Below are 23,105 nucleotides of genomic sequence, written 5' to 3' on the forward strand. Positions count from 1 at the left end.
TGGGATGTTTTGTCCCTGTGTGGCCTCATTGCCCCTATGTTGAGGATGTTAAGGTGTTCCTTAGGACAGCCCAGCGTCATTGCTATACCAGGTCGGCATAGCATTCCCTGAGGTTTGGAGCTCTTCCCGGAGGTCTTTGGGCCCAACCATGCAGTAAGAAGGGAGTCGGCCGCCAAGGCAACGCTACAGGTTTAAGGGCTGGAGTGAATGTGTGCTGCAGGGGTCATTTTGTCCTGCCACCTTCTGGTGCTGCGAGCCTGTGATCTCCAGCATGCATGGCTTCAAGCCAGAGAAGCCATGCCGGTTCAAGGGTCCAGGATGTTGGGTGCGTTCTCTCATTGCACGGCTGTGGGTGACACGTTGGTTCTGGAGGACCTGGGTCTCATGGTTTCTCCAAGGTCTTGTCCTTGAAGGGAAGAATGCGAATGTGCAAGGTGCTACGATAAGTTACCCAGTTGCTGCAAGTGTTTGGCCCGCCATTTTGGGCATTGGAATGGCTCCCTTGCCATTAGCTTTGGTTGCGGTCCTAGGGAAGTTCCTCTGGCTTGGCAGGAGACCAGGAAGTATGCCTGCTGGTGAGTCTCCCTTGATCAGTCCAGGGGTTCTTCAGGTGCCCTTTGTCACGGGTCCCTTCGAGCCGCTTTTGATGGAGGTCGTCTTATTCAGCCAAGGGCCCTTCCCTTATGGAAGATCTCTCCCCTTGAGGGCGTGTCCACTGTGTTTAATCATAAGGGCCAAACGCGTGTTTGTTCCCATAGAGGGCACTTGCTCTTAGGCTGAGGGGGCACAGTTGTCCTGAGGGTGTCTCAGGGGATCAGGAAGACATCCTTTTGCTGTGATGGAGGGCAGATTGCTCAGGAGAGGAATTTCAGGGCCCGAGACCAGGGGGTTGTTGGTCGGTGGCACTCTTTGTCCTGATGGCCGCACGCTCTGAAGGCGCCAGTGCCACGATGCTTTCACGTTTGCCTGCGGACACACAGGCAAGATGGACAGTAAATGAAATGTTGAGGAGAGATAGAACACACAATGCTGGGTGGTATCGCCCTTTCCCTCGGTGCGCCTGTGCACCCTCCTCAAGCATGCGTGTGTTCTCTCACCCCGAGCCAGGTGGAATGCCAGGGAAGGAATGCCAGCAGCAGCCTGGGGCCATCCGTATAATCCCTGATACCCGTTGAAGTGAGGACGGTGTGGCAAGGCGAGGCCAGCCGAAGGAGTCTCAGAGGGGTGTTGGCGTGCATTCCATGAGGATCCTGCTTTAACCCTTGTTGCGGTAAGCGACACTTCTTTGCTAAACCTAAAGGTTTGGCGATGGGAACGTGTGCACCGGGGCTACACCCTCACCTTCTGGTCTTTTCTCGGGGAACACGAGCTTTGATGCCCTGAGAACTGGCTGCATTTCCTGACCCGTGGCTCGGCTCTGCTGGCCACTTCCGTAACGCTGATATGATTCAGCTCGCTGGCCGTCCCATGGTGGAATCTGCAACTTTGCATGTCCACCGTTTGAGCATGTGCTTGGATCGATGATGACTCCCACAAATGCATTCCTTGGAAATCTGAACAAAATGAGTGAGAAATCCCTACCGTCTCCTCGTTGGAACTGAGGTCCAGCACGTGGCTCCCCAAAGGAAAGTAGGGAGAGGTTCACGTTGCATTTGCGGCCGTGGGTGTCTACAGCCACGTTGTTCAAGTTGAGGGTTGTGGTCATCTCCTGGGGAGAAGAGCCATTGGGAAAGGAGCCTGGGATGCCAATCCAGGTGGGAAGGCTTGGGACAGCGTGCCGTCTCTGGGTTCCTTGGTCTAGCCAGGACTGCTGTCCCCTGCCACGGTTCAGCATGCAGGTAGGAGAGGAAGCGTGAGCCATTGCTCGTCCTGCCACCTGCACTTGAGTTCTACAGGCTGCCCCCACCTGCTGGTCATTGCCTTGTGGCCTCAAAGAAACAGAAGTCTGTAGGCTCAGGGTCAGAACAGGATTCCAGGCCTAGGGCAGGCTTCTTTGTCATGTTCTGCTTGGGAGACCAGATGCAGTTTAGGTTTCTCCTGCTGAGGGGAGAAATCAAATGGGCCACTGTTCCTGGGAGTTTGGCCAATCTGATGGCTCCTCCTCGGGTTGTGTCCTGCTTGTGTGTGCTGTGTGAAGGGGCTGGAAAATGCCTTAGTCAAACTTGGTCACGGCAAGCTTCTTTGGTGAGGGGTGGCTCTGGCATCTTGCCGTGACACGTTGGGATCCCGGTGGAGAGAGAGTAAGGCAAGGCGAGTGAAAGAGCCACGTGAGATGGCTGGCTAAGCCCACAGGTTTACTGGTGGGTGGATAGATCGACGGTGGCCATGGGGTTCCCGGAACACATTTGGGATTCCCTCAGGAGCATCTGGAGGCACGTGTAGGGAGGGAATACGGGAGCACATTTGTGGACTGTCCCGCCTCTTTCCTCTCCCTGGTCGATTTGCTTCATGGCGGGTTCTTGTGCCAGCGAATGGTTGCCTTCATGGCACAGTATGGTGTCTTCTCATGGGGGCCGATTTGGAGGCCTTGGGGTGTTTTGTCCCTGTCTGACCACGTTCCCCCTGTGTTGAAGATGTGAAGGTGTTCCTGAGGACAGCCAGGCATCGTTTCTATACCCGGCCCACATAGCGTTCCCTGAGGATTGGAGCTCTACCCAGAGGTCATTGGGTGCCACCGTGCAGAAACAAGGGAGTTGGCTGCCAAGGAAAGGCTGCAGGTTTAAGGGCAGGAGAGGATGTGTGGTGTGGGTGTCATTTTTCCTGCCACCCGCTGGTGCGTCGAGACTGTGGTAACCGGCGAGCCTGGCCACAGGCTAGACAAGTCATACCGGTTCAAGTGTCTAGGCTGTTGTCTGGGTTCTGTCGTTGCATGGCTGTGGGTAACAAGTTGCTTGTAGAGGACCTGGGCCTCAGGGTTTCCCCAATGTCACGTCACTGATGGGCCCAGAGGGTGAAAGTACCAGACACCACTGCAAGTTACACAATTGCTGCAAGGGTTTGCCCCGCCACGTTGGGCGTCGGAATGGTTCCGATGCCATTAGCTTTGTGTGTGGGCCAAGGGTAGGTTGCCAGTCTTGGCAGCAGGCCAGGAAGTCTGGCTGCAGGTGAATCTCCATTGTTCAGTCCAGGAGTTCCTCTGGTGCGTTTTGTCACCGGTCCCTACAAGCTGCTTTTGTTGGAGGTCGTCCCATTTGGCCAAGGGCCGTTCCCTTGTGGAAGATCTCAGGGACCACATTTCCCCTTGCGGGTGAATCCATTCTGTGGAAGCGTATGCGCCAGGAGTGGTTTGGTTCCCCAGAGGGCAGTGGCTCTTACGCTGAGTAATCCCAGTTCCCCTGAGGGTGTCTCAGCAGTTCAGGATGACATCCTTATGCTGTGTCGGCGGGGAGGTGGCTCAGGCAGGAAAGTTCAAGGCCCATACCGGGGCGTTGATGGACGACTGTGCTCTTTGTGCTGATGCCCGTGCGCTCTGAAGGCATCTGTGCCACGATGCATTCACGTTTGGCTGTGGACACACAGACATGATGGACTGCAAATGAAATGTTGAGGGGAGATATAGCACACGTCGGTGGGCGGTATCACCCTTTGCCTCTGTGCGCCCGTTCACTTTTCTCAAACATCCCTGTGTTCTGTCACCCTGAGGCATGTGGTGGAGTGCCAGGGAACAAACACCTGCAGCAGCATTGGGCCCTCTGTATAGTCCATGATACCTGGCGAAGTGAGGAGAGTGCGGCAAGGTGAGGCAAGTCAAGGCAAAAGAGTCTCAGCGTGGTTTTGGCGTGAAGTCCTTGAGGCTCCTCGTAGGAACCTTGTGGTGGTGAGTGGAACTTCTTTGCAGAAACCTAGATGTTTGGCCACGGGGACTTGTGCACTGAGACTACACCCTCACCTTCTTGGCTCTTGCAGGGGAACCCCAGATCTGATGCCATGATCCTTAGCTCCATTTGCAGCCCCGTGGGTCGCCTCTGGCCACTCCTGACTGCTGACATGATTGAGATCGGTGGCTGCCCCGCAGTGGAGCCTGCGACTTTGAACGTGCAGCCTTTGAGCAGGTGGATTGATGATGACTCCCATAAATGCACTGCTTGGAACTCTGAACAAATGAATGGGTCTCAGGTTTCTCCGCGGTCATGTCACTGACGGGCCTGGGGGCGAAAATACAAGGCGCCAGGGCAAGTAACCCAGTTGCTGCAAGGGTTTGCCCTGCCAGTTTGGGCATTGGAATATCTCCGATGCCAATAGCTTTCTGTGTGATCCAAGGGCATCGCCTCTGGCTCGACAAGGTTCCTGGTAGGAACCTTGTGGGGGTAAACGGAACTTCTTTGAAGAAACCTAGAAGTTTGGCCACGGGGACTTGTGCCACGAGACTACACCGTCACATTCTGGGCTCTTCCTGGGGCACCCGAGCTCCGATGCCCTGAGACGTGGGTGCACTTCCTGCCCCGTGGCTCGAGTCTGGCCGCTCCCTACTGCTGAGAGGATTGAGCTTGCTGACAGTCCGCGACTTTGCACGTCCAGCCTTTGAGCAGGAGCGTGGATCAGTGAGGACTCCCATAAATGCATTCCTTGGAAATCTAAACAGAATGAATGAGCAATACCTACCGTCTTCTCATCCTAACTGAGGTCCAGCACGTGGCTCCCAAAGGAAAATTAGGGAGAGGTCCATGTTGCATTTGCTACTGTGGGCGTGCGCAGCAACATTGTTCAAGTGGAGGGTGGCGGGCTTCTCGTGCAGAAAGAGCCATGTGGAAAGGAGCCTGGGATGTCCATCTACGTGGGAAGGCTAAGGACAACTTGACGTCTCTGGGCACCTGAGTCTAGCCAGAACTGCTATCCCCTGCCACGGTCAGCGTGCGGGTGCGAAAGGAAGCGTGAGCCACTGGTACTCCTCTGGCTTGCCATTGAGATCTACAGGCCACCCTCAAGCTCAGGTCGTTGCCTTGTTCCCGCAAGGAAACAGAAGTCTCTGCACTCAGGGTCAGAGAAGGAGTCCTGGCCAGGCCAGGCGTCTATGTCATGTTCAGCTTGGGAGGTGGGATATAGTTTAGGTTTGCCCTGATGGTCGGGGGAAATCAAATGGGCCACTGTCCCCGGGATTTGGGCGACGCTGATGGCGCCTCCTTGGGTTGTGTCCTGCTTGTGTGTTGTGTGTGGAGAGTTTGGAAAGTGCCTTAGGCAAATCCAGGGGATATCAAGCTACTTAGGTGAGGGGTGGATTCGTTTGGATCCTGGTGGAGAGAGCAAGGCAAGGCAAGCGGGAAATACACGGGAGAGTGTTGACTAAGCCCACAGGCTTACTGTTGGGTGGATAGATCGGTATGGGTGGATATGTCGGTGGACATAGGGTTCCCGGAACTCTTTTGGGATATCTTCAGGAGCATTTGGAGCCCCGTGTAGGGAAGGAATACAGGTGCACATTCGTGGACCATCCCAACCTTTTCCTCTCCTTTCTCAATGTGCTTCACGGCGGGTCCTTGTTCCAGCGAATGGTGCCTTCACGGCACAGTATGGTGTCTTCTCACTGGGACCGATTTGGAGCCGTTGGGATGTTTTGTCCCTGTGTGGCCTCATTGCCCCTATGTTGAGGATGTTAAGGTGTTCCTTAGGACAGCCCAGCGTCATTGCTATACCAGGTCGGCATAGCATTCCCTGAGGTTTGGAGCTCTTCCCGGAGGTCTTTGGGCCCAACCATGCAGTAAGAAGGGAGTCGGCCGCCAAGGCAACGCTACAGGTTTAAGGGCTGGAGTGAATGTGTGCTGCAGGGGTCATTTTGTCCTGCCACCTTCTGGTGCTGCGAGCCTGTGATCTCCAGCATGCATGGCTTCAAGCCAGAGAAGCCATGCCGGTTCAAGGGTCCAGGATGTTGGGTGCGTTCTCTCATTGCACGGCTGTGGGTGACACGTTGGTTCTGGAGGACCTGGGTCTCATGGTTTCTCCAAGGTCTTGTCCTTGAAGGGAAGAATGCGAATGTGCAAGGTGCTACGATAAGTTACCCAGTTGCTGCAAGTGTTTGGCCCGCCATTTTGGGCATTGGAATGGCTCCCTTGCCATTAGCTTTGGTTGCGGTCCTAGGGAAGTTCCTCTGGCTTGGCAGGAGACCAGGAAGTATGCCTGCTGGTGAGTCTCCCTTGATCAGTCCAGGGGTTCTTCAGGTGCCCTTTGTCACGGGTCCCTTCGAGCCGCTTTTGATGGAGGTCGTCTTATTCAGCCAAGGGCCCTTCCCTTATGGAAGATCTCTCCCCTTGAGGGCGTGTCCACTGTGTTTAATCATAAGGGCCAAACGCGTGTTTGTTCCCATAGAGGGCACTTGCTCTTAGGCTGAGGGGGCACAGTTGTCCTGAGGGTGTCTCAGGGGATCAGGAAGACATCCTTTTGCTGTGATGGAGGGCAGATTGCTCAGGAGAGGAATTTCAGGGCCCGAGACCAGGGGGTTGTTGGTCGGTGGCACTCTTTGTCCTGATGGCCGCACGCTCTGAAGGCGCCAGTGCCACGATGCTTTCACGTTTGCCTGCGGACACACAGGCAAGATGGACAGTAAATGAAATGTTGAGGAGAGATAGAACACACAATGCTGGGTGGTATCGCCCTTTCCCTCGGTGCGCCTGTGCACCCTCCTCAAGCATGCGTGTGTTCTCTCACCCCGAGCCAGGTGGAATGCCAGGGAAGGAATGCCAGCAGCAGCCTGGGGCCATCCGTATAATCCCTGATACCCGTTGAAGTGAGGACGGTGTGGCAAGGCGAGGCCAGCCGAAGGAGTCTCAGAGGGGTGTTGGCGTGCATTCCATGAGGATCCTGCTTTAACCCTTGTTGCGGTAAGCGACACTTCTTTGCTAAACCTAAAGGTTTGGCGATGGGAACGTGTGCACCGGGGCTACACCCTCACCTTCTGGTCTTTTCTCGGGGAACACGAGCTTTGATGCCCTGAGAACTGGCTGCATTTCCTGACCCGTGGCTCGGCTCTGCTGGCCACTTCTGTAACGCTGATATGATTCAGCTCGCTGGCCGTCCCATGGTGGAATCTGCAACTTTGCATGTCCACCGTTTGAGCATGTGCTTGGATCGATGATGACTCCCACAAATGCATTCCTTGGAAATCTGAACAAAATGAGTGAGAAATCCCTACCGTCTCCTCGTTGGAACTGAGGTCCAGCACGTGGCTCCCCAAAGGAAAGTAGGGAGAGGTTCACGTTGCATTTGCGGCCGTGGGTGTCTACAGCCACGTTGTTCAAGTTGAGGGTTGTGGTCATCTCCTGGGGAGAAGAGCCATTGGGAAAGGAGCCTGGGATGCCAATCCAGGTGGGAAGGCTTGGGACAGCGTGCCGTCTCTGGGTTCCTTGGTCTAGCCAGGACTGCTGTCCCCTGCCACGGTTCAGCATGCAGGTAGGAGAGGAAGCGTGAGCCATTGCTCATCCTGCCACCTGCACTTGAGTTCTACAGGCTGCCCCCACCAGCTGGTCATTGCCTTGTGGCCTCAAAGAAACAGAAGTCTGTAGGCTCAGGGTCAGAACAGGATTCCAGGCCTAGGGCAGGCTTCTTTGTCATGTTCTGCTTGGGAGACCAGATGCAGTTTAGGTTTCTCCTGCTGAGGGGAGAAATCAAATGGGCCACTGTTCCTGGGAGTTTGGCCAATCTGATGGCTCCTCCTCGGGTTGTGTCCTGCTTGTGTGTGCTGTGTGAAGGGGCTGGAAAATGCCTTAGTCAAAATTGGTCACGGCAAGCTTCTTTGGTGAGGGGTGGCTCTGGCATCTTGCCGTGACACGTTGGGATCCCGGTGGAGAGAGAGTAAGGCAAGGCGAGTGAAAGAGCCACGTGAGATGGCTGGCTAAGCCCACAGGTTTACTGGTGGGTGGATAGATCGACGGTGGCCATGGGGTTCCCGGAACACATTTGGGATTCCCTCAGGAGCATCTGGAGGCACGTGTAGGGAGGGAATACGGGAGCACATTTGTGGACTGTCCCGCCTCTTTCCTCTCCCTGGTCGATTTGCTTCATGGCGGGTTCTTGTGCCAGCGAATGGTTGCCTTCATGGCACAGTATGGTGTCTTCTCATGGGGGCCGATTTGGAGGCCTTGGGGTGTTTTGTCCCTGTCTGACCACGTTCCCCCTGTGTTGAAGATGTGAAGGTGTTCCTGAGGACAGCCAGGCATCGTTTCTATACCCGGCCCACATAGCGTTCCCTGAGGATTGGAGCTCTACCCGGAGGTCATTGGGTGCCACCGTGCAGAAACAAGGGAGTTGGCTGCCAAGGAAAGGCTGCAGGTTTAAGGGCAGGAGAGGATGTGTGGTGTGGGTGTCATTTTTCCTGCCACCCGCTGGTGCATCGAGACTGTGGTAACCGGCGAGCCTGGCCACAGGCTAGACAAGTCATACCGGTTCAAGTGTCTAGGCTGTTGTCTGGGTTCTGTCGTTGCATGGCTGTGGGTAACAAGTTGCTTGTAGAGGACCTGGGCCTCAGGGTTTCCCCAATGTCACGTCACTGATGGGCCCAGAGGGTGAAAGTACCAGACACCACTGCAAGTTACACAATTGCTGCAAGGGTTTGCCCCGCCACGTTGGGCGTCGGAATGGTTCCGATGCCATTAGCTTTGTGTGTGGGCCAAGGGTAGGTTGCCAGTCTTGGCAGCAGGCCAGGAAGTCTGGCTGCAGGTGAATCTCCATTGTTCAGTCCAGGAGTTCCTCTGGTGCGTTTTGTCACCGGTCCCTACAAGCTGCTTTTGTTGGAGGTCGTCCCATTTGGCCAAGGGCCGTTCCCTTGTGGAAGATCTCAGGGACCACATTTCCCCTTGAGGGTGAATCCATTGTGTGGAAGCGTATGCGCCAGGAGTGGTTTGGTTCCCCAGAGGGCAGTGGCTCTTACGCTGAGTAATCCCAGTTCCCCTGAGGGTGTCTCAGCAGTTCAGGATGACATCCTTATGCTGTGTCGGCGGGGAGGTGGCTCAGGCAGGAAAGTTCAAGGCCCATACCGGGGCGTTGATGGACGACTGTGCTCTTTGTGCTGATGCCCGTGCGCTCTGAAGGCATCTGTGCCACGATGCATTCACGTTTGGCTGTGGACACACAGACATGATGGACTGCAAATGAAATGTTGAGGGGAGATATAGCGCACGTCGGTGGGCGGTATCACCCTTTGCCTCTGTGCGCCCGTTCACTTTTCTCAAACATCCCTGTGTTCTGTCACCCTGAGGCATGTGGTGGAGTGCCAGGGAACAAACACCTGCAGCAGCATTGGGCCCTCTGTATAGTCCATGATACCTGGCGAAGTGAGGAGAGTGCGGCAAGGTGAGGCAAGTCAAGGCAAAAGAGTCTCAGCGTGGTTTTGGCGTGAAGTCCTTGAGGCTCCTCATAGGAACCTTGTGGTGGTGAGTGGAACTTCTTTGCAGAAACCTAGATGTTTGGCCACGGGGACTTGTGCACTGAGACTACACCCTCACCTTCTTGGCTCTTGCAGGGGAACCCCAGATCTGATGCCATGATCCTTAGCTCCATTTGCAGCCCCGTGGGTCGCCTCTGGCCACTCCTGACTGCTGACATGATTGAGATCGGTGGCTGCCCCGCAGTGGAGCCTGCGACTTTGAACGTGCAGCCTTTGAGCAGGTGGATTGATGATGACTCCCATAAATGCACTGCTTGGAACTCTGAACAAATGAATGGGTCTCAGGTTTCTCCGCGGTCATGTCACTGACGGGCCTGGGGGCGAAAATACAAGGCGCCAGGGCAAGTAACCCAGTTGCTGCAAGGGTTTGCCCTGCCAGTTTGGGCATTGGAATATCTCCGATGCCAATAGCTTTCTGTGTGATCCAAGGGCATCGCCTCTGGCTCGACAAGGTTCCTGGTAGGAACCTTGTGGGGGTAAACGGAACTTCTTTGAAGAAACCTAGAAGTTTGGCCACGGGGACTTGTGCCACGAGACTACACCGTCACATTCTGGGCTCTTCCTGGGGCACCCGAGCTCCGATGCCCTGAGACGTGGGTGCACTTCCTGCCCCGTGGCTCGAGTCTGGCCGCTCCCTACTGCTGAGAGGATTGAGCTTGCTGACAGTCCGCGACTTTGCACGTCCAGCCTTTGAGCAGGAGCGTGGATCAGTGAGGACTCCCATAAATGCATTCCTTGGAAATCTAAACAGAATGAATGAGCAATACCTACCGTCTTCTCATCCTAACTGAGGTCCAGCACGTGGCTCCCAAAGGAAAATTAGGGAGAGGTCCATGTTGCATTTGCTACTGTGGGCGTGCGCAGCAACATTGTTCAAGTGGAGGGTGGCGGGCTTCTCGTGCAGAAAGAGCCATGTGGAAAGGAGCCTGGGATGTCCATCTACGTGGGAAGGCTAAGGACAACTTGACGTCTCTGGGCACCTGAGTCTAGCCAGAACTGCTATCCCCTGCCGCGGTCAGCGTGCGGGTGCGAAAGGAAGCGTGAGCCACTGGTACTCCTCTGGCTTGCCATTGAGATCTACAGGCCACCCTCAAGCTCAGGTCGTTGCCTTGTTCCCGCAAGGAAACAGAAGTCTCTGCACTCAGGGTCAGAGAAGGAGTCCTGGCCAGGCCAGGCGTCTATGTCATGTTCAGCTTGGAAGGTGGGATATAGTTTAGGTTTGCCCTGATGGTCAGGGGAAATCAAATGGGCCACTTTCCCCGGGATTTGGGCGACGCTGATGGCGCCTCCTTGGGTTGTGTCCTGCTTGTGTGTTGTGTGTGGAGAGTTTGGAAAGTGCCTTAGGCAAATCCAGGGGATATCAAGCTACTTAGGTGAAGAGTGGATTCGTTTGGATCCTGGTGGAGAGAGCAAGGCAAGGCGAGCGGGAAATACACGGGAGAGTGTTGGCTAAGCCCACAGGCTTACTGTTGGGTGGATAGATCGGTATGGGTGGATATGTCGGTGGACATAGGGTTCCCGGAGCTCTTTTGGGATATCTTCAGGAGCATTTGGAGCCCCGTGTAGGGAAGGAATACAGGTGCACATTCGTGGACCATCCCAACCTTTTCCTCTCCTTTCTCAATGTGCTTCACGGCGGGTCCTTGTTCCAGCGAATGGTGCCTTCACGGCACAGTATGGTGTCTTCTCACTGGGACCGATTTGGAGCCGTTGGGATGTTTTGTCCCTGTGTGGCCTCATTGCCCCTATGATGAGGATGTTAAGGTGTTCCTTAGGACAGCCCAGCGTCATTGCTATACCAGGTCGGCATAGCATTCCCTGAGGTTTGGAGCTCTTCCCGGAGGTCTTTGGGCCCAACCATGCAGAAAGAAGGGAGTCGGCCGCCAAGGAAACGCTACAGGTTTAAGGGCTGGAGTGAATGTGTGCTGCAGGGGTCATTTTGTCCTGTCACCTTCTGGTGCTGCGAGCCTGTGATCTCCAGCATGCATGGCTTCAAGCCAGAGAAGCCATGCCGGTTCAAGGGTCCAGGATGTTGGGTGCGTTCTCTCATTGCACGGCTGTGGGTGACACGTTGGTTCTGGAGGACCTGGGTCTCATGGTTTCTCCAAGGTCTTTTCCTTGAAGGGAAGAATGCGAATGTGCAAGGTGCTACGATAAGTTACCCAGTTGCTGCAAGTGTTTGGCCCGCCATTTTGGGCATTGGAATGGCTCCCTTGCCATTAGCTTTGGTTGCGGTCCTAGGGAAGTTCCTCTGGCTTGGCAGGAGACCAGGAAGTATGCCTGCTGGTGAGTCTCCCTTGATCAGTCCAGGGGTTCTTCAGGTGCCCTTTGTCACGGGTCCCTACGAGCCGCTTTTGATGGAGGTCGTCTTATTCAGCCAAGGGCCCTTCCCTTATGGAAGATCTCTCCCCTTGAGGGCGTGTCCACTGTGTTTAATCATAAGGGCCAAACGCGTGTTTGTTCCCATAGAGGGCACTTGCTCTTAGGCTGAGGGGGCACAGTTGTCCTGAGGGTGTCTCAGGGGATCAGGAAGACATCCTTTTGCTGTGATGGAGGGCAGATTGCTCAGGAGAGGAATTTCAGGGCCCGAGACCAGGGGGTTGTTGGTCGGTGGCACTCTTTGTCCTGATGGCCGCACGCTCTGAAGGCGCCAGTGCCACGATGCTTTCACGTTTGCCTGCGGACACACAGGCAAGATGGACAGTAAATGAAATGTTGAGGAGAGATAGAACACACAATGCTGGGTGGTATCGCCCTTTCCCTCGGTGCGCCTGTGCACCCTCCTCAAGCATGCGTGTGTTCTCTCACCCCGAGCCAGGTGGAATGCCAGGGAAGGAATGCCAGCAGCAGCCTGGGGCCATCCGTATAATCCCTGATACCCGTTGAAGTGAGGACGGTGTGGCAAGGCGAGGCCAGCCGAAGGAGTCTCAGAGGGGTGTTGGCGTGCATTCCATGAGGATCCTGCTTTAACCCTTGTTGCGGTAAGCGACACTTCTTTGCTAAACCTAAAGGTTTGGCGATGGGAACGTGTGCACCGGGGCTACACCCTCACCTTCTGGTCTTTTCTCGGGGAACACGAGCTTTGATGCCCTGAGAACTGGCTGCATTTCCTGACCCGTGGCTCGGCTCTGCTGGCCACTTCCGTAACGCTGATATGATTCAGCTCGCTGGCCGTCCCATGGTGGAATCTGCAACTTTGCATGTCCACCGTTTGAGCATGTGCTTGGATCGATGATGACTCCCACAAATGCATTCCTTGGAAATCTGAACAAAATGAGTGAGAAATCCCTACCGTCTCCTCGTTGGAACTGAGGTCCAGCACGTGGCTCCCCAAAGGAAAGTAGGGAGAGGTTCACGTTGCATTTGCGGCCGTGGGTGTCTACAGCCACGTTGTTCAAGTTGAGGGTTGTGGTCATCTCCTGGGGAGAAGAGCCATTGGGAAAGGAGCCTGGGATGCCAATCCAGGTGGGAAGGCTTGGGACAGCGTGCCGTCTCTGGGTTCCTTGGTCTAGCCAGGACTGCTGTCCCCTGCCACGGTTCAGCATGCAGGTAGGAGAGGAAGCGTGAGCCATTGCTCGTCCTGCCACCTGCACTTGAGTTCTACAGGCTGCCCCCACCTGCTGGTCATTGCCTTGTGGCCTCAAAGAAACAGAAGTCTGTAGGCTCAGGGTCAGAACAGGATTCCAGGCCTAGGGCAGGCTTCTTTGTCATGTTCTGCTTGGGAGACCAGATGCAGTTTAGGTTTCTCCTGCTGAGGGGAGAAATCAAATGGGCCACTGTTCCTGGGAGTTTGGCCAATCTGATGGCTCCTCCTCGGGTTGTGTCCTGCTTGTGTGTGCTGTGTGAAGGGGCTGGAAAATGCCTTAGTCAAACTTGGTCACGGCAAGCTTCTTTGGTGAGGGGTGGCTCTGGCATCTTGCCGTGACACGTTGGGATCCCGGTGGAGAGAGAGTAAGGCAAGGCGAGTGAAAGAGCCACGTGAGATGGCTGGCTAAGCCCACAGGTTTACTGGTGGGTGGATAGATCGACGGTGGCCATGGGGTTCCCGGAACACATTTGGGATTCCCTCAGGAGCATCTGGAGGCACGTGTAGGGAGGGAATACGGGAGCACATTTGTGGACTGTCCCGCCTCTTTCCTCTCCCTGGTCGATTTGCTTCATGGCGGGTTCTTGTGCCAGCGAATGGTTGCCTTCATGGCACAGTATGGTGTCTTCTCATGGGGGCCGATTTGGAGGCCTTGGGGTGTTTTGTCCCTGTCTGACCACGTTCCCCCTGTGTTGAAGATGTGAAGGTGTTCCTGAGGACAGCCAGGCATCGTTTCTATACCCGGCCCACATAGCGTTCCCTGAGGATTGGAGCTCTACCCGGAGGTCATTGGGTGCCACCGTGCAGAAACAAGGGAGTTGGCTGCCAAGGAAAGGCTGCAGGTTTAAGGGCAGGAGAGGATGTGTGGTGTGGGTGTCATTTTTCCTGCCACCCGCTGGTGCGTCGAGACTGTGGTAACCGGCGAGCCTGGCCACAGGCTAGACAAGTCATACCGGTTCAAGTGTCTAGGCTGTTGTCTGGGTTCTGTCGTTGCATGGCTGTGGGTAACAAGTTGCTTGTAGAGGACCTGGGCCTCAGGGTTTCCCCAATGTCACGTCACTGATGGGCCCAGAGGGTGAAAGTACCAGACACCACTGCAAGTTACACAATTGCTGCAAGGGTTTGCCCCGCCACGTTGGGCGTCGGAATGGTTCCGATGCCATTAGCTTTGTGTGTGGGCCAAGGGTAGGTTGCCAGTCTTGGCAGCAGGCCAGGAAGTCTGGCTGCAGGTGAATCTCCATTGTTCAGTCCAGGAGTTCCTCTGGTGCGTTTTGTCACCGGTCCCTACAAGCTGCTTTTGTTGGAGGTCGTCCCATTTGGCCAAGGGCCGTTCCCTTGTGGAAGATCTCAGGGACCACATTTCCCCTTGCGGGTGAATCCATTGTGTGGAAGCGTATGCGCCAGGAGTGGTTTGGTTCCCCAGAGGGCAGTGGCTCTTACGCTGAGTAATCCCAGTTCCCCTGAGGGTGTCTCAGCAGTTCAGGATGACATCCTTATGCTGTGTCGGCGGGGAGGTGGCTCAGGCAGGAAAGTTCAAGGCCCATACCGGGGCGTTGATGGACGACTGTGCTCTTTGTGCTGATGCCCGTGCGCTCTGAAGGCATCTGTGCCACGATGCATTCACGTTTGGCTGTGGACACACAGACATGATGGACTGCAAATGAAATGTTGAGGGGAGATATAGCGCACGTCGGTGGGCGGTATCACCCTTTGCCTCTGTGCGCCCGTTCACTTTTCTCAAACATCCCTGTGTTCTGTCACCCTGAGGCATGTGGTGGAGTGCCAGGGAACAAACACCTGCAGCAGCATTGGGCCCTCTGTATAGTCCATGATACCTGGCGAAGTGAGGAGAGTGCGGCAAGGTGAGGCAAGTCAAGGCAAAAGAGTCTCAGCGTGGTTTTGGCGTGAAGTCCTTGAGGCTCCTCGTAGGAACCTTGTGGTGGTGAGTGGAACTTCTTTGCAGAAACCTAGATGTTTGGCCACGGGGACTTGTGCACTGAGACTACACCCTCACCTTCTTGGCTCTTGCAGGGGAACCCCAGATCTGATGCCATGATCCTTAGCTCCATTTGCAGCCCCGTGGGTCGCCTCTGGCCACTCCTGACTGCTGACATGATTGAGATCGGTGGCTGCCCCGCAGTGGAGCCTGCGACTTTGAACGTGCAGCCTTTGAGCAGGTGGATTGATGATGACTCCCATAAATGCACTGCTTGGAACTCTGAACAAATGAATGGGTCTCAGGTTTCTCCGCGGTCATGTCACTGACGGGCCTGGGGGCGAAAATACAAGGCGCCAGGGCAAGTAACCCAGTTGCTGCAAGGGTTTGCCCTGCCAGTTTGGGCATTGGAATATCTCCGATGCCAATAGCTTTCTGTGTGATCCAAGGGCATCGCCTCTGGCTCGACAAGGTTCCTGGTAGGAACCTTGTGGGGGTAAACGGAACTTCTTTGAAGAAACCTAGAAGTTTGGCCACGGGGACTTGTGCCACGAGACTACACCGTCACATTCTGGGCTCTTCCTGGGGCACCCGAGCTCCGATGCCCTGAGACGTGGGTGCACTTCCTGCCCCGTGGCTCGAGTCTGGCCGCTCCCTACTGCTGAGAGGATTGAGCTTGCTGACAGTCCGCGACTTTGCACGTCCAGCCTTTGAGCAGGAGCGTGGATCAGTGAGGACTCCCATAAATGCATTCCTTGGAAATCTAAACAGAATGAATGAGCAATACCTACCGTCTTCTCATCCTAACTGAGGTCCAGCACGTGGCTCCCAAAGGAAAATTAGGGAGAGGTCCATGTTGCATTTGCTACTGTGGGCGTGCGCAGCAACATTGTTCAAGTGGAGGGTGGCGGGCTTCTCGTGCAGAAAGAGCCATGTGGAAAGGAGCCTGGGATGTCCATCTACGTGGGAAGGCTAAGGACAACTTGACGTCTCTGGGCACCTGAGTCTAGCCAGAACTGCTATCCCCTGCCGCGGTCAGCGTGCGGGTGCGAAAGGAAGCGTGAGCCACTGGTACTCCTCTGGCTTGCCATTGAGATCTACAGGCCACCCTCAAGCTCAGGTCGTTGCCTTGTTCCCGCAAGGAAACAGAAGTCTCTGCACTCAGGGTCAGAGAAGGAGTCCTGGCCAGGCCAGGCGTCTATGTCATGTTCAGCTTGGGAGGTGGGATATAGTTTAGGTTTGCCCTGATGGTCGGGGGAAATCAAATGGGCCACTGTCCCCGGGATTTGGGCGACGCTGATGGCGCCTCCTTGGGTTGTGTCCTGCTTGTGTGTTGTGTGTGGAGAGTTTGGAAAGTGCCTTAGGCAAATCCAGGGGATATCAAGCTACTTAGGTGAGGGGTGGATTCGTTTGGATCCTGGTGGAGAGAGCAAGGCAAGGCAAGCGGGAAATACACGGGAGAGTGTTGACTAAGCCCACAGGCTTACTGTTGGGTGGATAGATCGGTATGGGTGGATATGTCGGTGGACATAGGGTTCCCGGAACTCTTTTGGGATATCTTCAGGAGCATTTGGAGCCCCGTGTAGGGAAGGAATACAGGTGCACATTCGTGGACCATCCCAACCTTTTCCTCTCCTTTCTCAATGTGCTTCACGGCGGGTCCTTGTTCCAGCGAATGGTGCCTTCACGGCACAGTATGGTGTCTTCTCACTGGGACCGATTTGGAGCCGTTGGGATGTTTTGTCCCTGTGTGGCCTCATTGCCCCTATGTTGAGGATGTTAAGGTGTTCCTTAGGACAGCCCAGCGTCATTGCTATACCAGGTCGGCATAGCATTCCCTGAGGTTTGGAGCTCTTCCCGGAGGTCTTTGGGCCCAACCATGCAGTAAGAAGGGAGTCGGCCGCCAAGGCAACGCTACAGGTTTAAGGGCTGGAGTGAATGTGTGCTGCAGGGGTCATTTTGTCCTGCCACCTTCTGGTGCTGCGAGCCTGTGATCTCCAGCATGCATGGCTTCAAGCCAGAGAAGCCATGCCGGTTCAAGGGTCCAGGATGTTGGGTGCGTTCTCTCATTGCACGGCTGTGGGTGACACGTTGGTTCTGGAGGACCTGGGTCTCATGGTTTCTCCAAGGTCTTGTCCTTGAAGGGAAGAATGCGAATGTGCAAGGTGCTACGATAAGTTACCCAGTTGCTGCAAGTGTTTGGCCCGCCATTTTGGGCATTGGAATGGCTCCCTTGCCATTAGCTTTGGTTGCGGTCCTAGGGAAGTTCCTCTGGCTTGGCAGGAGACCAGGAAGTATGCCTGCTGGTGAGTCTCCCTTGATCAGTCCAGGGGTTCTTCAGGTGCCCTTTGTCACGGGTCCCTTCGAGCCGCTTTTGATGGAGGTCGTCTTATTCAGCCAAGGGCCCTTCCCTTATGGAAGATCTCTCCCCTTGAGGGCGTGTCCACTGTGTTTAATCATAAGGGCCAAACGCGTGTTTGTTCCCATAGAGGGCACTTGCTCTTAGGCTGAGGGGGCACAGTTGTCCTGAGGGTGTCTCAGGGGATCAGGAAGACATCCTTTTGCTGTGATGGAGGGCAGATTGCTCAGGAGAGGAATTTCAGGGCCCGAGACCAGGGGGTTGTTGGTCGGTGGCACTCTTTGTCCTGATGGCCGCACGCTCTGAAGGCGCCAGTGCCACGATGCTTTCACGTTTGCCTGCGGACACACAGGCAAGATGGACAGTAAATGAAATGTTGAGGAGAGATAGAACACACAATGCTGGGTGGTATCGCCCTTTCCCTCGGTGCGCCTGTGCACCCTCCTCAAGCATGCGTGTGTTCTCTCACCCCGAGCCAGGTGGAATGCCAGGGAAGGAATGCCAGCAGCAGCCTGGGGCCATCCGTATAATCCCTGATACCCGTTGAAGTGAGGACGGTGTGGCAAGGCGAGGCCAGCCGAAGGAGTCTCAGAGGGGTGTTGGCGTGCATTCCATGAGGATCCTGCTTTAACCCTTGTTGCGGTAAGCGACACTTCTTTGCTAAACCTAAAGGTTTGGCGATGGGAACGTGTGCACCGGGGCTACACCCTCACCTTCTGGTCTTTTCTCGGGGAACACGAGCTTTGATGCCCTGAGAACTGGCTGCATTTCCTGACCCGTGGCTCGGCTCTGCTGGCCACTTCCGTAACGCTGATATGATTCAGCTCGCTGGCCGTCCCATGGTGGAATCTGCAACTTTGCATGTCCACCGTTTGAGCATGTGCTTGGATCGATGATGACTCCCACAAATGCATTCCTTGGAAATCTGAACAAAATGAGTGAGAAATCCCTACCGTCTCCTCGTTGGAACTGAGGTCCAGCACGTGGCTCCCCAAAGGAAAGTAGGGAGAGGTTCACGTTGCATTTGCGGCCGTGGGTGTCTACAGCCACGTTGTTCAAGTTGAGGGTTGTGGTCATCTCCTGGGGAGAAGAGCCATTGGGAAAGGAGCCTGGGATGCCAATCCAGGTGGGAAGGCTTGGGACAGCGTGCCGTCTCTGGGTTCCTTGGTCTAGCCAGGACTGCTGTCCCCTGCCACGGTTCAGCATGCAGGTAGGAGAGGAAGCGTGAGCCATTGCTCGTCCTGCCACCTGCACTTGAGTTCTACAGGCTGCCCCCACCTGCTGGTCATTGCCTTGTGGCCTCAAAGAAACAGAAGTCTGTAGGCTCAGGGTCAGAACAGGATTCCAGGCCTAGGGCAGGCTTCTTTGTCATGTTCTGCTTGGGAGACCAGATGCAGTTTAGGTTTCTCCTGCTGAGGGGAGAAATCAAATGGGCCACTGTTCCTGGGAGTTTGGCCAATCTGATGGCTCCTCCTCGGGTTGTGTCCTGCTTGTGTGTGCTGTGTGAAGGGGCTGGAAAATGCCTTAGTCAAACTTGGTCACGGCAAGCTTCTTTGGTGAGGGGTGGCTCTGGCATCTTGCCGTGACACGTTGGGATCCCGGTGGAGAGAGAGTAAGGCAAGGCGAGTGAAAGAGACACGTGAGATGGCTGGCTAAGCCCACAGGTTTACTGGTGGGTGGATAGATCGACGGTGGCCATGGGGTTCCCGGAACACATTTGGGATTCCCTCAGGAGCATCTGGAGGCACGTGTAGGGAGGGAATACGGGAGCACATTTGTGGACTGTCCCGCCTCTTTCCTCTCCCTGGTCGATTTGCTTCATGGCGGGTTCTTGTGCCAGCGAATGGTTGCCTTCATGGCACAGTATGGTGTCTTCTCATGGGGGCCGATTTGGAGGCCTTGGGGTGTTTTGTCCCTGTCTGACCACGTTCCCCCTGTGTTGAAGATGTGAAGGTGTTCCTGAGGACAGCCAGGCATCGTTTCTATACCCGGCCCACATAGCGTTCCCTGAGGATTGGAGCTCTACCCGGAGGTCATTGGGTGCCACCGTGCAGAAACAAGGGAGTTGGCTGCCAAGGAAAGGCTGCAGGTTTAAGGGCAGGAGAGGATGTGTGGTGTGGGTGTCATTTTTCCTGCCACCCGCTGGTGCGTCGAGACTGTGGTAACCGGCGAGCCTGGCCACAGGCTAGACAAGTCATACCGGTTCAAGTGTCTAGGCTGTTGTCTGGGTTCTGTCGTTGCATGGCTGTGGGTAACAAGTTGCTTGTAGAGGACCTGGGCCTCAGGGTTTCCCCAATGTCACGTCACTGATGGGCCCAGAGGGTGAAAGTACCAGACACCACTGCAAGTTACACAATTGCTGCAAGGGTTTGCCCCGCCACGTTGGGCGTCGGAATGGTTCCGATGCCATTAGCTTTGTGTGTGGGCCAAGGGTAGGTTGCCAGTCTTGGCAGCAGGCCAGGAAGTCTGGCTGCAGGTGAATCTCCATTGTTCAGTCCAGGAGTTCCTCTGGTGCGTTTTGTCACCGGTCCCTACAAGCTGCTTTTGTTGGAGGTCGTCCCATTTGGCCAAGGGCCGTTCCCTTGTGGAAGATCTCAGGGACCACATTTCCCCTTGCGGGTGAATCCATTGTGTGGAAGCGTATGCGCCAGGAGTGGTTTGGTTCCCCAGAGGGCAGTGGCTCTTACGCTGAGTAATCCCAGTTCCCCTGAGGGTGTCTCAGCAGTTCAGGATGACATCCTTATGCTGTGTCGGCGGGGAGGTGGCTCAGGCAGGAAAGTTCAAGGCCCATACCGGGGCGTTGATGGACGACTGTGCTCTTTGTGCTGATGCCCGTGCGCTCTGAAGGCATCTGTGCCACGATGCATTCACGTTTGGCTGTGGACACACAGACATGATGGACTGCAAATGAAATGTTGAGGGGAGATATAGCGCACGTCGGTGGGCGGTATCACCCTTTGCCTCTGTGCGCCCGTTCACTTTTCTCAAACATCCCTGTGTTCTGTCACCCTGAGGCATGTGGTGGAGTGCCAGGGAACAAACACCTGCAGCAGCATTGGGCCCTCTGTATAGTCCATGATACCTGGCGAAGTGAGGAGAGTGCGGCAAGGTGAGGCAAGTCAAGGCAAAAGAGTCTCAGCGTGGTTTTGGCGTGAAGTCCTTGAGGCTCCTCATAGGAACCTTGTGGTGGTGAGTGGAACTTCTTTGCAGAAACCTAGATGTTTGGCCACGGGGACTTGTGCACTGAGACTACACCCTCACCTTCTTGGCTCTTGCAGGGGAACCCCAGATCTGATGCCATGATCCTTAGCTCCATTTGCAGCCCCGTGGGTCGCCTCTGGCCACTCCTGACTGCTGACATGATTGAGATCGGTGGCTGCCCCGCAGTGGAGCCTGCGACTTTGAACGTGCAGCCTTTGAGCAGGTGGATTGATGATGACTCCCATAAATGCACTGCTTGGAACTCTGAACAAATGAATGGGTCTCAGGTTTCTCCGCGGTCATGTCACTGACGGGCCTGGGGGCGAAAATACAAGGCGCCAGGGCAAGTAACCCAGTTGCTGCAAGGGTTTGCCCTGCCAGTTTGGGCATTGGAATATCTCCGATGCCAATAGCTTTCTGTGTGATCCAAGGGCATCGCCTCTGGCTCGACAAGGTTCCTGGTAGGAACCTTGTGGGGGTAAACGGAACTTCTTTGAAGAAACCTAGAAGTTTGGCCACGGGGACTTGTGCCACGAGACTACACCGTCACATTCTGGGCTCTTCCTGGGGCACCCGAGCTCCGATGCCCTGAGACGTGGGTGCACTTCCTGCCCCGTGGCTCGAGTCTGGCCGCTCCCTACTGCTGAGAGGATTGAGCTTGCTGACAGTCCGCGACTTTGCACGTCCAGCCTTTGAGCAGGAGCGTGGATCAGTGAGGACTCCCATAAATGCATTCCTTGGAAATCTAAACAGAATGAATGAGCAATACCTACCGTCTTCTCATCCTAACTGAGGTCCAGCACGTGGCTCCCAAAGGAAAATTAGGGAGAGGTCCATGTTGCATTTGCTACTGTGGGCGTGCGCAGCAACATTGTTCAAGTGGAGGGTGGCGGGCTTCTCGTGCAGAAAGAGCCATGTGGAAAGGAGCCTGGGATGTCCATCTACGTGGGAAGGCTAAGGACAACTTGACGTCTCTGGGCACCTGAGTCTAGCCAGAACTGCTATCCCCTGCCGCGGTCAGCGTGCGGGTGCGAAAGGAAGCGTGAGCCACTGGTACTCCTCTGGCTTGCCATTGAGATCTACAGGCCACCCTCAAGCTCAGGTCGTTGCCTTGTTCCCGCAAGGAAACAGAAGTCTCTGCACTCAGGGTCAGAGAAGGAGTCCTGGCCAGGCCAGGCGTCTATGTCATGTTCAGCTTGGGAGGTGGGATATAGTTTAGGTTTGCCCTGATGGTCGGGGGAAATCAAATGGGCCACTGTCCCCGGGATTTGGGCGACGCTGATGGCGCCTCCTTGGGTTGTGTCCTGCTTGTGTGTTGTGTGTGGAGAGTTTGGAAAGTGCCTTAGGCAAATCCAGGGGATATCAAGCTACTTAGGTGAGGGGTGGATTCGTTTGGATCCTGGTGGAGAGAGCAAGGCAAGGCAAGCGGGAAATACACGGGAGAGTGTTGACTAAGCCCACAGGCTTACTGTTGGGTGGATAGATCGGTATGGGTGGATATGTCGGTGGACATAGGGTTCCCGGAACTCTTTTGGGATATCTTCAGGAGCATTTGGAGCCCCGTGTAGGGAAGGAATACAGGTGCACATTCGTGGACCATCCCAACCTTTTCCTCTCCTTTCTCAATGTGCTTCACGGCGGGTCCTTGTTCCAGCGAATGGTGCCTTCACGGCACAGTATGGTGTCTTCTCACTGGGACCGATTTGGAGCCGTTGGGATGTTTTGTCCCTGTGTGGCCTCATTGCCCCTATGTTGAGGATGTTAAGGTGTTCCTTAGGACAGCCCAGCGTCATTGCTATACCAGGTCGGCATAGCATTCCCTGAGGTTTGGAGCTCTTCCCGGAGGTCTTTGGGCCCAACCATGCAGTAAGAAGGGAGTCGGCCGCCAAGGCAACGCTACAGGTTTAAGGGCTGGAGTGAATGTGTGCTGCAGGGGTCATTTTGTCCTGCCACCTTCTGGTGCTGCGAGCCTGTGATCTCCAGCATGCATGGCTTCAAGCCAGAGAAGCCATGCCGGTTCAAGGGTCCAGGATGTTGGGTGCGTTCTCTCATTGCACGGCTGTGGGTGACACGTTGGTTCTGGAGGACCTGGGTCTCATGGTTTCTCCAAGGTCTTGTCCTTGAAGGGAAGAATGCGAATGTGCAAGGTGCTACGATAAGTTACCCAGTTGCTGCAAGTGTTTGGCCCGCCATTTTGGGCATTGGAATGGCTCCCTTGCCATTAGCTTTGGTTGCGGTCCTAGGGAAGTTCCTCTGGCTTGGCAGGAGACCAGGAAGTATGCCTGCTGGTGAGTCTCCCTTGATCAGTCCAGGGGTTCTTCAGGTGCCCTTTGTCACGGGTCCCTTCGAGCCGCTTTTGATGGAGGTCGTCTTATTCAGCCAAGGGCCCTTCCCTTATGGAAGATCTCTCCCCTTGAGGGCGTGTCCACTGTGTTTAATCATAAGGGCCAAACGCGTGTTTGTTCCCATAGAGGGCACTTGCTCTTAGGCTGAGGGGGCACAGTTGTCCTGAGGGTGTCTCAGGGGATCAGGAAGACATCCTTTTGCTGTGATGGAGGGCAGATTGCTCAGGAGAGGAATTTCAGGGCCCGAGACCAGGGGGTTGTTGGTCGGTGGCACTCTTTGTCCTGATGGCCGCACGCTCTGAAGG

At 55.3% G+C, this 23,105-nt stretch overlaps 12 non-coding genes across 12 annotated transcripts; all 12 read left to right on the forward strand.

The window, feature by feature from the left end:
* Positions 1-1,514: 1,514 nt before the first annotated feature.
* LOC132361554 (small nucleolar RNA SNORD116) lies at positions 1,515-1,606 on the forward strand. Its single transcript, XR_009501835.1, has one exon. It is a non-coding gene; the product is annotated as a small nucleolar RNA SNORD116 (small nucleolar RNA).
* Positions 1,607-4,054: 2,448 nt separating this feature from the next.
* Positions 4,055-4,146, forward strand: LOC132361276 (small nucleolar RNA SNORD116). Its single transcript, XR_009501582.1, has one exon. It is a non-coding gene; the product is annotated as a small nucleolar RNA SNORD116 (small nucleolar RNA).
* Positions 4,147-4,535: 389 nt separating this feature from the next.
* Positions 4,536-4,627, forward strand: LOC132360966 (small nucleolar RNA SNORD116). Its single transcript, XR_009501283.1, has one exon. It is a non-coding gene; the product is annotated as a small nucleolar RNA SNORD116 (small nucleolar RNA).
* A 2,429-nt stretch (positions 4,628-7,056) lies between these two features.
* Positions 7,057-7,148, forward strand: LOC132361556 (small nucleolar RNA SNORD116). The gene has a single exon (XR_009501836.1). It is a non-coding gene; the product is annotated as a small nucleolar RNA SNORD116 (small nucleolar RNA).
* A 2,448-nt stretch (positions 7,149-9,596) lies between these two features.
* On the forward strand, positions 9,597-9,688 carry LOC132361277 (small nucleolar RNA SNORD116). The gene has a single exon (XR_009501583.1). It is a non-coding gene; the product is annotated as a small nucleolar RNA SNORD116 (small nucleolar RNA).
* A 389-nt stretch (positions 9,689-10,077) lies between these two features.
* On the forward strand, positions 10,078-10,169 carry LOC132360967 (small nucleolar RNA SNORD116). Its single transcript, XR_009501284.1, has one exon. It is a non-coding gene; the product is annotated as a small nucleolar RNA SNORD116 (small nucleolar RNA).
* A 2,429-nt stretch (positions 10,170-12,598) lies between these two features.
* LOC132361557 (small nucleolar RNA SNORD116) lies at positions 12,599-12,690 on the forward strand. Its single transcript, XR_009501837.1, has one exon. It is a non-coding gene; the product is annotated as a small nucleolar RNA SNORD116 (small nucleolar RNA).
* Positions 12,691-15,138: 2,448 nt separating this feature from the next.
* On the forward strand, positions 15,139-15,230 carry LOC132361279 (small nucleolar RNA SNORD116). The gene has a single exon (XR_009501584.1). It is a non-coding gene; the product is annotated as a small nucleolar RNA SNORD116 (small nucleolar RNA).
* Positions 15,231-15,619: 389 nt separating this feature from the next.
* On the forward strand, positions 15,620-15,711 carry LOC132360969 (small nucleolar RNA SNORD116). The gene has a single exon (XR_009501286.1). It is a non-coding gene; the product is annotated as a small nucleolar RNA SNORD116 (small nucleolar RNA).
* A 2,429-nt stretch (positions 15,712-18,140) lies between these two features.
* On the forward strand, positions 18,141-18,232 carry LOC132361558 (small nucleolar RNA SNORD116). Its single transcript, XR_009501838.1, has one exon. It is a non-coding gene; the product is annotated as a small nucleolar RNA SNORD116 (small nucleolar RNA).
* Positions 18,233-20,680: 2,448 nt separating this feature from the next.
* On the forward strand, positions 20,681-20,772 carry LOC132361281 (small nucleolar RNA SNORD116). The gene has a single exon (XR_009501586.1). It is a non-coding gene; the product is annotated as a small nucleolar RNA SNORD116 (small nucleolar RNA).
* Positions 20,773-21,161: 389 nt separating this feature from the next.
* Positions 21,162-21,253, forward strand: LOC132360970 (small nucleolar RNA SNORD116). Its single transcript, XR_009501287.1, has one exon. It is a non-coding gene; the product is annotated as a small nucleolar RNA SNORD116 (small nucleolar RNA).
* The last annotated feature ends 1,852 nt before the right edge of the window (positions 21,254-23,105 follow it).

The sequence above is a fragment of the Balaenoptera ricei genome, chromosome 2 (assembly GCF_028023285.1).
Source record: "Balaenoptera ricei isolate mBalRic1 chromosome 2, mBalRic1.hap2, whole genome shotgun sequence".
NCBI classification, from domain to species: domain Eukaryota; kingdom Metazoa; phylum Chordata; class Mammalia; order Artiodactyla; family Balaenopteridae; genus Balaenoptera; species Balaenoptera ricei.